We start from the raw sequence: 17509 nt of genomic DNA, 5'->3' as shown, positions 1-17509 counted from the left end.
AATGGATCAAAAACTATGCACAGAAGTCTACAGCCAAAGGAGGAAAACTCTAAGGAAGTACTTAGTTAAGTCTAAAAAAATGATGAAATACAAAAGTGGTACAATTTTGAGGCAATATCAGGCAATATATTTGGATATTATTTTTCTATTAGAGACTATAAAAGTCATAAGAAGTCATTACAGCACAGTGGAAAGAACACAAAACTTAAAATCAGGAATCTTTCATTATAATTTTGGCTTTGCAATATTCCACTTGTGATATCAGACAAAGCACTTTGCCACTTTTAATATCATTGTGTGTGTGTGTGTGTGTGTCTGTGTATGTGGCAGAGAGAGAGAAACTGAAGTTATATGAGATCGGTGTTGTTGTTCAGTTGCTAGATCATGTCTGATAGATCATGTCTGACTCTTCACAACCCCATGAACTGCAGCAGACCAAGCTTTGCTGTCCTTCACTATCTCCCTGAGTTTGCTCAAACTCATGTCCACTGAGACTGAATCTGCCCTAAGTTTCTCACAGAATGTTCTAAGGAATAAGTAATGTGTAGCAAGAGCTTAAGCTGTGTATCTACAATGAATCAGAGATTTTAAAATGTTTTTCTAAGCATATTTTTTTTAAACCTGTGACTCAGAGGTTACAATGAACTGAATGTTTGTCTCTCTCCCCAAATTCATATGTTGAAACCCTGGTCCCAGAGTGATGGTGTTCAGAGGTGGGACCTTCATGAATGGGTTTAGTACCCTCATACAAAGAGGCCAGAGAGCAAGCTAGCTCTCTCCTCCATGCAGAGACACAATGAGAAGTCAGTCATCTGCAACCTGGAACATGATTCTAATATCAGACTTCCAACCTCCAGAACTGTGGGAAATAAATATCTGTTGTTCATAAGCCCCTCAATCTGTGGTGATTTGTTTTAACAGCCCAAACTCACCAAGACACGGGTTAAGACCTCCCAAGTAATTAGGGAAAATAATGCCTTTCAAATAATCCCTCAACAGTGTACTGAATGAGGGAGGGCAATACTTTCGATCAATCCCACAGCATCACTACTACATAGGGATTCAAGTTTCTCTGTCAATTTTACCTTAAAAAATCCAGAATCTTAAATCATGGAAGTCTTCAATTTTATAGCCAAACCTGGACCTCATAACCATAACTAAGTAAGCACAGAGCTGTGATTTATAAGGGAGCTGCCCTAGATTGTTTAGGGACCAGAAATCTAAAACATGTAAGAACATAGTAGCCCACATATAGATTAGAACCATGGGAATGGGGAAATCAGTATTTCCAAAAGAAGAGGGCTATATATATGAGGAAAAGAGAAAAGGAATTGTGAGCAAACAAAACAATAGTTGTAGTTTTGGGGGGAAGAAAAGTAAAACGCTAAAGTCATTGAAGGGAATTGAAAATACAAAGTCATTCCATCCCATGCCCTAGTTTCAGAAAGTTAAGAAATGTTCAGGGAGAATATGTCATAGTCTCTGAATTTAACCACAAATAGCACAAAGCTACTGCCATCCCAGTAAGGGTAACATCAAGTGAGAAGCGTTCACGGTAACGAAGAATATGGCACTGTGCCATGGGAAGGGAGCTACAAGTAGCAGAAATGCTGTGAGCTAGCCATGAGAGACAGGCAGTTAGCAGCTCTCTGGGTGACCCTCTGGAAGAGACTGGAGGCATTTGGAAACAAAGACAGCAGAGACTTTGCTGATACTGCTATAAGTCAGAACAAAAGTGTAACGTTGATTTATGCCTTAATTATATTGCCTAGGCTATAGTTGCTTGGGAAACCATTGACTACTGAAATAATAATGCCAAAGAGCTAAACAAATTAAAGGTATCAATTTTAGAAGTGATATGAAACATCTATTAAAATGAGGCAGAAGGGAACCAGCATCCATAGAACAACTATCATGTGGATGCTCTGAACTAGGAAACTTACATGAGGTCTCATTTAGTCTTCATAAGCCCTCTATATGAAGACAGAAAATAAGCTCCTTGAGGGCTGTGTTTTTGTCTGTTTGGTCATTGCTATATCCCCATAATTTAAAACAATTATTACAACTTAGAAAGCACCTAATGTCTGCTACAAAAAAAAAAGAATAGATAGAAATGCCTGTAATTCTCGGGTGCCAAACTAAGATTCAGACAGGGTAATTACATTACTGAGACTGAAGTGAAAGTCGCTCAGTTGTGTCCAACTCTTTGTGACCCCATGGATTATATAGTCCATAGAATTCTCCAGACCAGAATACTGGAGTGGGTAGCTGTTTCCTTCTCCAGGGTATCTTCCCAACCCAGGAATCGACCAAGGGTCTTCTGCATTACAGGCAGATTCTTTACCAGCTGAGCTACTAGGTCACTAAGATTTTAAACCAAATCTGTCTAACATCATCAAAGCCTACCTCCCTGCAAGTCATTTTCTACCAAAAGCAGAACTTCTAAAAATTTCTGATTCCGCTTATTATTTAAACTTGGCACATTTCCAAAAAGAATTGGAAGGAATTAGTACATGAGTTGCCCTGCTATTTCATCTTTCAAGAAGTTAAGGAAACAGATATTTCATATTTTGACCAGTAAGACAGTAGTCCATGAAACAGTTGTAATAAAATTTTTAAGAAACTATTTTATATGCTGTAACAAATGATGAGAATCTTGGTATAAGTGGGCATGTAGCCTACCTACTTCCTGAATATAAGTGAAACCCCAGGGTTAGACTATCTGAAAATGGAAATAACTTTTCCCCTTTTCCAGGATTAGAGACTCTCAAAAGGAAAATTTTATCATTAAAAATTTTGAAGAGAGTTTTTACTGGGTAAGATATTTTAAAATATTGATATAAAACAAACAAACAAACCAAAAAAAAAAGGAAAAATCCTAAGCCCTAACAATGAACAGCAAGTAGCAGCGGTCTGCCTGTGAGAAGGAGCAAGAGCAAGGAGAAAGACCCCTTAGAGGCACAGGCACCCGAGACCCAGTGGAAGCTGAGAGTGTACTGAAATTTGAAAACAATCCTGCTGCAGCCTCAGGGCCCACAGAGGACATGAGCCAGCAACCTAATCCTGAAGGAATTGAGTTCTGTGCTAGACGGAAGGTAACTATAAAAACAACCACCGAAACGTTTAACTACTGACTAGGTTAACTCAACCACTCCACACTAAAAGCCTGACAGAAGAAGAAGACTTCTCATTTTCCGACATAAATTCTATTTTCCTCAATCTCACTAATTCTATACAAAATGTCCAGGATTGAATTTTTAAAATTACGAGACATACAAAAAAGAAACACATTCACACGCTGTCAAGGGATGAAGGAATCAACAGAACCAAGCCTAGGGAAAACCCAGCTGGTGGAACTATTAAATGTAAACTTTGAAATGAGTATTAGTAATATATTAAAGTATCTGGTATAAAATATAGACAGCATGCATGAACAAATGGGGAATTTCAGGAGAAATATGGAAATTATTTTTAAAGTCAAATGAAACGCTAGAAATAAAAGTACAATACTAGAGAAAAAGAATTTCTTCAACAGTTTTATGAGCAATCTGGACATAGAAGACTATGTCAATTTGAATACAGATAAAGTATCCAAATTGGAAAACAAATAGGAAAAGAGAAAGAAAGAACAGAACAGAGCACAAAGCATCCAAGAGTTGTAGGAAAATGTCAAATAACCTAACATACGTAAAATTGGAGTCCCCAAATAGAGAAGTCAGAGCGAGAACCAGAAGAGGAAACATTTGGAGAATAATAGCTGTGAATTTGAGAATTAGTGAAGACAACAATCCATGGATACAAAAAACATCAGAGAAATCAAGCAGCATAAAAAATTTTCATTACATACATGATAATCAACTTGATGAAAACCAAAATAAGGAAAAATCTTGAAGACAGTCAGAAAAAAGAAACATTAGGCTCTCAGATCAAAAAATGGATCCTGAGTTCATCTTCCCCCACAGACACACTAAAACTCCACCATATATAGAACAACATATCTGAGAACAACTGAAGACCAGCAGAACGGGCTTTCTACAACTAAGGATATAAAGAAAAGGCCACATGGGGACAGGCAGGAGGGGCAGAGACATAGTTTAGTCAGAACTCCCAAAGCAGCAACCCACAGTGAGAGATTTAGCACAATCCTCGCGTTCCCCACTGAGGAGCAAGGAGTCTGAGCCCCATGTCAGACCTTCCCCAACCTGGAGAACTTGCACTGGGAAGACAAGACAACCTACCATCTGGCTTTGAAAAACAGTGCGGCTGAGGAGGGAGGGAATATATGTATTATTATGACTGATTTGCATTGTTGTATGGCAGAAACCAACACAACATTGTAAAGCAATTTTCCTCCAGTTAAAAGATTTTTAAAAAGTAAAACATCTAGAGGATTGTGGGAAGTCAAGACTCCAGTCTATAAAGGCTCACACTCAGACACATTCACTCAGAGGTCCTGCACAGAAGCAACAGCTTCAAAAGCCCCTCAGTCCGACACAAATGACTACTTTTAGGGCATGTGTTGGAGGAGCAGAAATATAGTGATACTTTCTCAGGGGACAAAAACATGGTTGGGCACCATTTTTTTTTTTTAACTCTTCTTCCACCTGGCTGGTGCCATTTTTGTCCCTCTCCATCAACCTGGTTAACACTTCTGCACTCCCATGAGGACTGGCCACACCCAACCAGCACACTCTGGCCAGCCCCTTCAAAACAGTTCCCCTCCACTCTACCTAGCAGGTAATCCTCACCGGCATCAATCCCCCTCCAAAGTGACTCCCACTCAGAAAGGTCAGCCACACCCAACTCGGGAAGTAGACCCAGCCAGCATCAGACTCTTCCAAAGTGACTCTCACTTCAGGGGCCTGGCTGCACTCCACTCAGCAGGATATTTAAACTGGCACCAGGCCCTCTCCAAAGTGGCTCCCACTCTGGAGGACCAGTCCCACACACCAGCATACCCAAAGCAACTGCAGCCCAGCCATAGCAGGAAGGTGCACGCAGCCCACAGGCGATACCCCTGGAGCACCTGGCTCTGTGGAGAGGGGCTGTCCTACCAGGCCACACAGCACATCTTCTACATAAGGCCACTCCTTCAAGACCAGGAGATGGAGCTGATATACTTAATACATAGAAACCAACACAGACAATTAGACAAAATGAGGAGATAAAGGAATACCTTCCAAATAAAACGGCAAACCAAATCTCAGAAAAAGAACTAAATGAAATGAAGATTAGCAATTAGTCAGATAAAGAGTTCAAAGAAATAGAGAAGCTCGACAAACTCAGAAGAAGAATGAATGAATTCAGAAAGAATATCAACACAGAGACAGAAAACTAACTTTTTGGCTACTAGACTTATGGAGATCAATTCATAGTGGATATAAATGTCAAATCATTATACTGTACACCTGAAATGTCAACTATACTGCAAAGAAAAATAAAATTGAAAAGAAACATCACCCATAAAAGATAAAAATAACAGACATTTCATCAGAAATTATGCAAGCCATAAGTCAAAGGAAAATAAAAATTAGTCACTCCAGAATTCTTTATCCTGTGAAACGATCAAAAATAAAAGGGGATTTAAAAAATGAAGAGGAGGCAAAAATTTTTCAAACAAACAAAAGATAAGAAAACTCAGTGGTAGCAAATCAGTACTACAAGAAATGTTAAAGGAAGTTCTTTATGCAGAAAAAGTAAAATACCAGGTGAAAAACTGTATTACATAAGAAATAAAAGAACATTGGATATTATTTTTAAATAGAGTAAATAAAATTTTTATTTTTAATTTCTTTAAAATATAATCAGCTGTCTAAAGTTAAAAAGAAAATCAAAATAAATTGTGAAACATATAGAAGCAAAATGTATGACGATAGCACAAAGGATGGAAGGGAAGACTTAAAAGTGACCTGTACACAATAATATTATTGAAGGTAAACTGTAAGTTAAATATGTTTCTTAAACCCTAGAGCAACAACTGAAACTAAAGCTAAGAAATATAAATCTGTGTGTGTCTGTGTGTATATATACACATATATGCATGTATATGTATATATGTACATATTTATATCTATTTATTATATATCTACAGTAAAACTATAGATCAGATAAAAAGGAATTCTAGAAAAAAATGTTCAATTAAACCAAAGGCAGGAAGGAAAGGAGAATGGAAAAAAGCAAAAAACAGATTGAATACATGGAACACAACTAATAAGAGTGAATTTAAATCCAACCAAATAAAGAATTACATGAAACGTAAATGGTCTACATACCCCAACTTTTTTTAAAAAAGGAAAAGATTACAAAGTTGAATTTTAAAAAGCAAGAACCAAGTATATACAACCTACCAAAAACTCACTTTAAATATATATTAATAGATGTTAGAAGTAAACTGATTGACAAAAACATACCATACAATAAGGGAAAGAAAGCTGGAGTGGTTATATTAACATCAAACAAAGAAGACTTCAGGAGAAAGGCTATAAAAAGGATGAACAAGGACAAGGACGTTACATAATTACATCCTTTTGCTTTGTTGGCATGTACTATACTTCTATGCATGCTATAAACTCACAATACATTTTTGCATTTATCTAGCCACTCCAGTATTCTTGCCTGGAAAATCCCATGGAGAGAGGAGCCTGGCAGGCTACAGTCCATGGGGTTGCAAGAGTCGGATACGACTTGGCAACTAAACCACCACCCGCCTTTCTTATATGAAGTATATGACTAGGTAATAGCACATGAGGGCAAGCAACTTTTTATAAAAGTATTATAATTAATAAAAATAAAATGTCTCTATCTTGCTACTCCCAATCAGTTAATAGATTTGCATATTGACTATAACAGCTGCTAGAATCACAAAAAGATGAACAGACTTTATGTGCTTCCCGATGAAAGACCACACAACCATCTACCATCTTCTAAAGGGACTGATCATAGATCTGAAAAATACTTTGCATTAGTTGCCGACTTGCAGGAAATTCAAAGGACAGAGGAACCAGGTGAACTGTACCATAAAGATATAATCAGCAAAATCTAGACTGAGGGTAATGCTACAGTAATGGGTATTAGTGGTGGGTAATGCTGGTCAAATGTCTCAGGTTCTTCAACAGATAAATTACGAGGAAAATAAAGGATGGAAGGATGCTGTAGGTTAAAAGAGAATTTTTTTTTTAATGGGCAAGACTAAAATACACTGTTTAGGGATGTGAGAAGAGACTACTATAAACCCCAGGAAGTATTTACTTCAGAGGGTAAGAAAACAGAAACTGTAACAGGCACATAGAGAAGCTTCTGGATTGGGTAGCAAAGTTCTGTTTCCAAGTCTGAGTAATAGTTATAAGAATATTTGTCCTGGGAATTCCCTGGTAGTCCAGCACTTTCACTGCTGTGGCTCAGGTTCAATCCCTGGTCAGGGAACTAAGATCCCACAGCCAATTAAGAATTAAGGCACAGCCAAAAAGTAAAGAAAAAGAATGCTTGTCTCATAATAACTCACTGAGCCACATGTTTGCTTTACATGACTTTTATCATCTATGTTTTAGTTTACAATAAAAAGGTTAAGGGGGAAAAAAAAAACAGTGCATCTCAGGGCTCAAAACTGACAAGATGTTAAATACATAAAAGTTGAAAAATGAAAAAGTTGAAAAGATAGATCCTAACAAAGGACGAGTATCATTCAGGGTAATACAGAATGGATTCAAAGAAAAAATACAGCCAAGAAAAGTAGAGTCACTACTCATGCAAAAGGGTTAAAATTAACATGTTCCTACAAGAGCAGAAATGAGAGGCCAGAATTTCCATCTTCAATTAGGATCTTCAGTCCTTCCTAACCAGAACTGATCTTATCTTCTTGGTTCAAAGTCCAAGAGTAGTTTAAAAAAATTATCCAGAGACTCTAATTCCCTTAGAATTCAAATTTCCAGATGAATACAAATTATCACAGAGTACAAATGTGATATGATCAAAGGAATGCTGTCAGCCAGCTCTGAGGAATCACGGGGAAAAGCACTGTCTGTTTAAAGTGACTTGTTTAGATTCCATGTTATTAGGTTAAACTGGAAATTATAAAGGTTTTCAACAGCTGCTTAAACTATCTATGCTACTAAAGTTTCTATTAATATGTATTTATATTTGCATAGTAACTACACATAAAGATTACTTGTCAGAATGCGAAAGTATCACAAGCATTTTCCTTAAAACACGATAGTTAAACGTTTTTTATCTTTTAATTATTGTAGCCACAGCATTCGATTCAATATGTGCTACACAGTGACATGAATATATAAAATGTCATTCTTCAAATATTGAACATTCACTGCCTTTAGCTTTCATTTTTTCCATTTTACTTAAGTACCTTGATTTTCATGGAGTTTGCTAACACCAGCATTTCTAGCTATAATTACGATAAAATAACTGTTATTTGTATTCTCACAGTGTAGGGTAGTAGATTGGAAGTCAGAAAATCTGGTTTTAGTCTAAATTCTGTCATTAGCTAGTTCTGTGACCCTGGTCAAAGCACGCTCTAGGAATTTCATTTTCCCATCTGTAAACCTTAGATGCTGCATTATATCTGAGGGTCAAAGAGAGTATTTTCACTTTAATAGAAGTCTCCAGGTTTTGAAAATTTCTCAGAGTTCAAAGGGAACAAGTCTCTAATGGTGTCATTTCTGACAACTTTCCAGGGTTTATGATTGAGATTTGGTACAGAAGACCATATACAGTTTGCTTCTCTGCTTCTGAGTTCAATATCCAAGCCCACATAAGCCAAATCCCAGGCACTCAATAGAGGTCGGTCCCACCGCAGATCCAACAACAAAAAGCCACAGGAAGCATGGATATTAGAAATCCCCCGCTTTTAAACTGACTTATTTAAGCCTATATGTTCATTTTTCACACATAAAATTGGCACAATTGAAAATAATGACAATACCTGGGTTGGTATAACAGTAGATGAAAGTGCACTGGCATATACTACTCACAGAGGCAAAATCGAAACCATTCTGGCAGAATCAAGCTTACATTTCATGCCCTTTGACTCAACAGTTTCAATGATGGGAATTTACCTTATTTAAAAAGTCACACATGTATATAAAGATATGCATGTAAGAGTGGGTTTTATGGCCTTGCTTATAGTTGTGAAAAACTAGAAAGATTCCAAATGTTAATCGATTGAGATTAGTTGAATAAAATTAAATACACCCAAACAATGAAATTCTATTCAGTCTTTTTGAAAAATGCAGAAAATACAAATGTACTGATATGATATTCATAGCAAATTATTATTTAATGAAAAATGCAACTTGTACAATAAGACAAAATGTAGAACATGGCCCTATTCATGAAACCATAAATGTTTATGCAGATATGTATGCATATTCATGCAGATATATGTGTGGGTAATATATAAGATTACAAAGACCTTTTTAAAATAGTTTGAAAAACTATGCACCTTGACAATGTACCTCTTAGATCTTCTACTGCAAGGAGCACAGTTGACCAATGGCCCCTCGCTGCTGTGCTCTGAAATCCACCACTGTGTTAACACAGTGGTTAACAAAGCCACATTCTCCTGAGGCAGATCCCAGCCAGTGACTAAAAGCAGCAGAGATACCACGGCAGACCCTTTTCTGGGATATGCAGGACTCCTGACAGGAGATCATCTCAAAGGTCCCCCATTTGCCTGGTTAAACTTACTTAGAACTAAGAACTTGCTTCCTTCCTTAGAACTAAGACAGGGCCCAGACCTGCACAGCAATCCAATGGCTCTCTGCTTACCTCCTCCAACTCATTCCTCACTGTCCCTCACCAATGTTTTCCTTTCAAGTCTTTTATACTTCTCATCGCAGGTTGGCATCTGTTACTTGGACTATCCAGACTAACACTAAGCTGGCAGTGGCTGCTACAGGGAAGTGAAAGTACATATAAACATTTTACTGCAAGCCATATGACTTTTTTTTTCCTTTATTTATTTATTTTTTCAGTGGGTTTTGTCATACATTGATATGAATCAGCCATAGATTTACACATATTTCCCATCCCGATCCCGCCCTCCCACCTCCCTCTCCACCCGATTCCTCTGGGTCTTCCCAGTGCACCAGGCCCGAGCACTTGCCTCATGCATCCTACCTGGGCTGGTGATCTGTTTCACCATAGATAATATACATGCCATTCTTTTGAAACATCCCACCCTCACCTTCTCCCACAGAGTTCAAAAGTCTGTTCTGTACTTCTGTGTCTCTTTTTCTGTTTTGCATATAGGGTTGTCATTACCATCTTTCTAAATTCCATATATATGTGTTAGTATGCTGTAATGATTTTTATCTTTCTGGCTTACTTCACTCTGTATAATGGGTTCCAGTTTCATCCATCTCATTAGAACTGGTTCAAATGAATTCTTTTTAATGGCTGAGTAATATTCCATGGTGTATATGTACCACAGCTTCCTTATCCATTCATCTGCTGATGGGCATCTAGGTTGCTTCCATGTCCTGGCTATTATAAACAGTGCTGCGATGAACATTGGGGTGCACGTGTCTCTTTCAGATCTGGTTTCCTCAGTGTGTATGCCCAGAAGTGGGATTGATGGGTCATATGGCAGTTCTATTTCCAGTTTTTTAAGAAATCTCCACACTGTTTTCCATAGCGGCTGTACTAGTTTGCATTCCCACCAACAGTGTAAGAGGGTTCCCTTTTCTCCACACCCTCTCCAGCATTTATTGCTTGTAGACTTTTGGATAGCAGCCATCCTGACTGGCGTGTAATGGTACCTCATTGTGGTTTTGATTTGCATTTCTCTGATAATGAGTGATGTTGAGCATCTTTTCATGTGTTTGTTAGCCATCTGTATGTCTTCTTTGGAGAAATGTCTGTTTAGTTCTTTGGCCATTTTTTGATTGGGTCATTTATTTTTCTGGAATTGAGCTTCAAGAGTTGCTTGTATATTTTTGAGATTAATCCTTTGTCTGTTGCTTCATTTGCTATTATTTTCTCCCAATCTGAGGGCTGTCTTTTCACCTTGCTTATAGTTTCCTTTGTAGTGCAAAAGCTTTTAAGTTTCATTAGGTCCCATTTGTTTAGTTTTGCTTTTATTTCCAATATTCTGGGAGGTGGGTCATAGAGGATCTTGATGTGGTTTATGTCGGAGAGTGTTTTGCCTATGTTCTCCTCTAGGAGTTTTATAGTTTCTGGTCTTACATTTAGATCTTTAATCCATTTTGAGTTTATTTTTGTGTATGGTGTTAGAAAGTGTTCTAGTTTCATTCTTTTACAAGTGGTTGACCAGCTTTCCCAGCACCAGTTGTTGAAGAGGTTGTCTTTTTTCCATCGTATATCCTTGCCTCCTTTGTCAAAGATAAGGTGTCCATAGGTTTGTGGATTTATCTCTGGGCTTTCTATTCTGTTCCATTGATCTATATTTCTGTCTTTGTGCCAGTACCATACTGTCTTGATGACTGTGGCTTTGTAGTAGAGTCTGAAGTCAGACAGGTTGATTCCTCCAGTTCCATTCTTCTTTCTCAAGATTACTTTGGCTATTTGCAAATTCTTTTTATTAAAGATTCAAATTAATAGTAATAGCAGTAATACTCAGGTGCTTAAGGTGAATGCCTTTTCTGCAGGAGCAGAGATGCATGTGCACAGACTCTCACACAAATACTCTGGTCCCTCCATCAACAGAGCAGGTAATCTAAGGATTCCGACTAGGGTTTGAACATCATCTTATGGTTTTCACTTCCATTAGACTGCCACCATGGCCTTGGCAGATAGGCGGACTTTGTATTATGTACCTCATTTTACAGTAGAACTTCAGCCCTCTGATCCTCAAACCTCTAGATCCAACCCAGTGTTCCTTCCCTGATTTGTCCCCCTGCATTGGAGAACCTAAACTAGGAATTACTGTCCTGATGAACTAGCATACTGTGCTCACGACCACGCAAAAAAGTAGATGCTACCAGTATCCTCATTTTGCAGATGAAAAACTTGAAATCACGGAGGTTAAGTCTTGTCCAAAGTCACATAGTAGAGTTGAAGTTTGAACCGAGGTAGTATGAGTCCAAATTAGCTTGTAGCTTGAAACTACTAATTAAGAAAAGCCAGCTTTCAAAAGGTGGTAAAATAGGCCAATTTGCTTTCTTTTATTTATATTTCTTTATTGTTCTTCCTCATCTTTCCACTCCAACAGAGGTATATTTTCACCCTCTTATTCCATTATCTCTTTCCCAAGTGGTTGTTTATTCTATGGAAATCCTATCTTTGCATCATACTTGAGTAAAGGCACGATCTATAATCTTGACCCTGAAAAAGTGAGAAAGACAGTGACCTGGCATTGAGGATAGGCCTGAGATTCAGACAAGACTAAAGGAGAGGCCTTATGACTTAGGAGGAGCCAGAAAGGATTCCACAATGCCGTGTGAGCCCGGAACCAGCAGAGCCAAGTTATGACAGTTTTATAAGTTCTCCTAATACTACTCTGAACTGAAGAATAACACAGGAATTTTAGACCATTCTGAGACCTATGTGCTATTAGCTCCAGGAGTGACCTTCAAAAATGGACAGAAGAAACTGGGGAATGGAACATGGGGATATAGGAGACCAAGCATCATAAAGGAGCAGTAGGAGCTAATTTCAGCGATGTGGGGGATGAGATTTTTCTTTGATAGAGGGTAGAAGACTTTTCAGAAATCAGAGGCATCATAAGTAAAATCAAGAGCTGGCACCACTGCATCACACCACTCTGCAGAAGGCTGTGTTACTTTTCCCCCTCTTTTCTTGAAAGGGACCAATATCTGGTGTTTTCTGCCCAGGAAGAGATGGTAGAGGGAAAAGTCTCTATATCAACAGCCTTCACTTCTAAGCTAAATTCTTTAAGTCAAAATCCCAAAGAGTTGGTGGGGGGGTGGGGGTGGGGGATAAAGTAGAAGTCTGAGATTAGCAGGTACAAACTACTACATATATACATATACTACATATAAAACTTGACTTCCCTGGTGGCTCAGATGGTAAAGTGTCTGCCTACAATGCAGGAAACCCAGGTTCGATCCCTGGGTTGGAAAGATCCTCTGGAGAAGGAAATGGCAACCCACCCCAGTACTCTTGCCTGGAAAATCCCATGGACGAAGGAACGTGGTAGGCTACAGTCCATAGGGTCGCAAAGAGTCAGACACAACTGAGTGACTTTACTTCACATATAAAGCAGATAAACAACAAGGTGCTACTGTACAACACAAGAATGTATATTCAATAACCTGTAATAAATCAAAATGAAAAAGAATATGAAAAATAAGAAAAAAATCCCAAAGAGTCCATAATTATAAAAGAATGAGGTTACCATTCCTTTTTTACTCAGAGTTACATGCCACGTGAGAGAAAGGGGTACCAATTCCCTGATCGCGATGGTGAAAGACCAAGCAGAAGTCAATGGGAGTGCTCTGAGAACTTTGAGGCCAAAGACTGGACACAGCCAGGTGGACCTCAGAGTTGCTTCCACTCCCTAAGCACTCACTTATATAGCATCAGCTATGTACATGGCCCCAGAATGGTTGGGACAAAGCTAAGCAGTCGGAACAAAGAGTGCCAACAGATAGTGCCAGCTCAAGTAATCAGTGGGCAAAGGGCAAAAGCAATGCCAGGTAACAATGCACACAGACTACGATGGGCTATGAGAGCCACAGACCTTGTAGGAAGGAGGTTTGATGACTCCTAGTGAATGTTTTCAATGTTTGGTGCCTAGGATCCTTTTTGGCCCTGCCCTACACTAAAATGGTACCCCTGGGTGATTGGGAAAGTGCAGGGTGTAGGAGGGGAATTCTTCACCTGACTAGTAGAGCCAAGGAAAGGCTTGAGTAGTTCAAAATTTTTCAGTTTCTAAATGACCCAATGAATGTTTTTTGTTTGTTCAGGAGCTCAGTCATGTCGGGCTCTTTGAAACCCCATGGACTGCAGACCCCAGGCTTCCCTGTCCTTCACTATCTCCCAGAGTTTGCTCAAACTCATGTCCACTGAGTCAATGATGCCATCCAAACATATCTTCCTCCGTCACTCCCTTCTCCCCATGACAGAGAATGAATGTTGGACTAATGACAAAACAACTGTTTCCAACAACCTCTCCTGCCCCTCCAGCTCTGGTTTGGTTTTCTCAGACAGTGGATCTTTCCCATGTTTAACCACAGTAAAATCATTTGCATTCTTTTAAAGGCCAAGGTCAGTCTGGAGGAGATACCTGCCTTCACAGCCTGAATAGTGGGAACTTTGCCCATACAGAGACAGAAACTAATTTATGAAGATTCACTTTAGGAGCTAGACTGGGAAGTGTCTCAACATAAGTATTTCCTGCTCAAGCCTGAGCTTCCCTCACACTGTCACATCTTCTGAAAGTTCCTTTCTTCCTCCTCAATCACATCCTTCTGGCTTCCCTGGTGGTTTAGCAATGAAGAATCTGCCAACAATTCAGGAGACACGAGTTCAATCTCTGCATTGGGAAGATCTCCAGGAGGAGCAAATGGCAACCCACTCCAGTATTCTTGCCTGGAGAATTCTATGGACAGGCAGGCTGGCAGGCTACAGTCCTGGGGTCACAAAGAGTCAGATGAGCGAGCACGCATGCACATCCTTCTATCAGCATAAGCACTTCTTTAATGCTATGGACCCAGTATATCCAGCATACTTTGTTAGCCAAGGATTTTCCGGGAGAGTTTTCACTTCTGAGAAATGCTTGGCTGTTCCTGTAAGTCATAAAATTGTACCAGAAGTTTCATTATTTCCACATCTAAATTATTCCCTCTTGTACCCAGAAATGGCATAAAAATCCTGCTGCCATATTTTATATCTCAATTTTTTTTAAATGGGCTATTCAACCATTGTCAGAGGATTTAGCCCTTGCATAACCAAAAAGCATCCTGAATACCACTGTTTTCTCCCTTCAAAATCACAGCAGAAATTATTACTGGAAAAGTTCCTTGCCATTGAACCTTCATTCTACCTTGGAAACCTCAAAGCAATGGAATCAAGGTTAAGAATAACAGTCAATCAATTATCTAAGTTTTGTAAACTTATTTATACTGATTTCACTGTCCAGCAGGTTAATGTCACACTCCCATGCAGTTCTCTCTTATCTAGACAGCTGTATCCCAAGATGCAGATCTGTATTTTTAACTCTCATCCTACATGGTAAATCTAATTTAGAAGAAGACACCTATGTAGATAATTCTGTATCCAAGAAATGTATTCCTAACTGTAGAATTTTAGGAGTTCAACGAGATGGGGAAAAGAGAGTTGAGCGCCTTCCTGTAGCTTCAAATGGAATCATGTGGGAGATCCCAATTCCATCTGTGCCCAAACCAAGCCTAAAATATAAGTAAAAGCCTCTGTTCAGATTAGAACCTCGGAAGTCTTAGTTAAATAAAGTTAATAAGCCATGATCCACTTTTTATCTGTAGTAAAATACTGAAGATACAAGGCATTCCACATTCACCAGGACTACCTGAGTCCTCTCTGGTGAACATGAAGGTTCCAGGAAGAAAAGAACTTTTCCTACTCCCTGCACCATATCACACCATCAGAAATGTGTCCACACATAAGTCACGCCCATAAAAGGATGATCTGCTGATGTATTTATTATAACAGAGCTATTTCAGAAAATGTTTGGCATCTAGGGGATTATTTTAAAGATTATAATTAGCATTCATTCACCACCTCCAGAAATAGCTCTGTATTAGCAATGCTGTTTAATTTCTGGATTTATAATGTCATATTTTACGAGTTCAAATAAAGATGGAGACAAGATCCAATGCTGGCTGAATGGTCTGTGGACAGCTTACAGAGATAATAATAGTAATCTGAAGAGCAACTGCTGTAATTTTCCATTTCAGTCCCAGTTTCAAATATGAAACTGCAGGCTACCGAGGACAGCCTGGTTCCTTAGTAAATTTATAGAGTGGATGATTTGAGAAGTTTGAATGAAATGTGGTGGAATATTTTCTTCTGAATGGAGGGGGAAAGGCAGATCACTTGCCAATTCTAGATGTTGTTCAATGACCACAATCCCAGGACAATATATGAGCTTTTTCCCTTTCAAGTGAAAAACCATCATCATGAGATTACAAAACTGTAAAGCAAACCCTTTTTTGCACTTCGGTTCTCAACTTGGAGGTAGTTACAGAATTGGGATTTGCAAAGACCTTAGGATTTGGCCATCATATATTTTAACAATATGCTATAATAAGTCTTAGAAACAACCTAAATATCCACTAATTAGATAATGCTAGAAGAAATTTGTCATCATCCACACAAATAAATAATATGAAGCCACTAAAGTTGTCTATTTTTCAATAGGAAAATACATGCTATCACATAAAAGGATGCACACACAATCTTTTTGACAAGTGTTTACCCCTAAGGAGGAAGGCTGACGGTAGACAAAGAACTTACTTCTTATTTTTCAGGCAAGAATACTGGGGTGTGTTGCCATTTTCTTCTCCAGGGGATCTTCCCAACCCAGGGATCAAACTCAGGTCTCCTATATTACAGGAAGACTCTTTACCCTCTGAGCCACCAGGGAATCCCACCCATTATCATACTATCTGAATTTCTTATTATAAGTAGTTTTCATTTAAAAGGTAACTGTAACTGCAATGTAACTGCACAAAGAAATGACCTTATCTCTTTCTTCTCCATACTTTTGTGTATTTTCCAAATATTCCTCAAAAAGAAAAATCACCCTTTTATTGAAATATTATTGACTCATATTAGTTTCAGGTATACAATATAGTGATTTGATATTTTTATAGATTACATATAACACAAAATCATTGAAAAAATTGACTATATTCCCTGTGCTGTACCTCTCTGTGACTTATTTATTTTACAACTAGTAGTTTGTCCCTCTTAATCTCCTTTACCTATTTCACCTCACCCCTTCCTGTAACCACTAGTTTGTTCTCTGTATCTGTGAGAGAAGATATTTGCAAATGATATGTTCAACAGGGGGTTAATATCCAAAATATATAAAGAACTCCTACAACTCATCAAGAAAAGAGCAAACAATTCAATTGAAAAACGGGCAGAGGGAGGTGGAAGTATGAGAAAAATGGGTGAGGGAGATGAAGAAGTACAAGCTTCCAGTTACAAAATAAGTGAGTCACAGGTATGAAATGTACAGTATGGGGAGTATAGTCAATGATAACATAATATCTTTGTATTATATTACAGACAGAAACTAGACTTATTGGAGTGATCATTTTGAAACATAAAGAAATACTGAATCACTATGCTGTGCACTAGAGACTAACATACTACTGTAGGACAATTACACTTCAAAAGCAAACAAACAAAGTTATATTTAAAAGGAGATCAGATCTGTGGTTACCAGAGGCAGGGAGTGAGGGGGAAAGGAATCAGACGAAGGCAGTTAAAAGGTACAAACTTCCAGTTATAAGATAAATATGTACTAGGGATAGAAGATATAACATAATAAATATACTTAACATTGTTACATGTTATACATGAAAGT

This window comes from Dama dama, chromosome 12 (assembly GCF_033118175.1).
Source record: "Dama dama isolate Ldn47 chromosome 12, ASM3311817v1, whole genome shotgun sequence".
Lineage (NCBI taxonomy): Eukaryota > Metazoa > Chordata > Mammalia > Artiodactyla > Cervidae > Dama > Dama dama.
The sequence above is the reverse complement of the archived record's forward strand: the minus strand, read 5'-3'. Positions refer to the sequence as shown.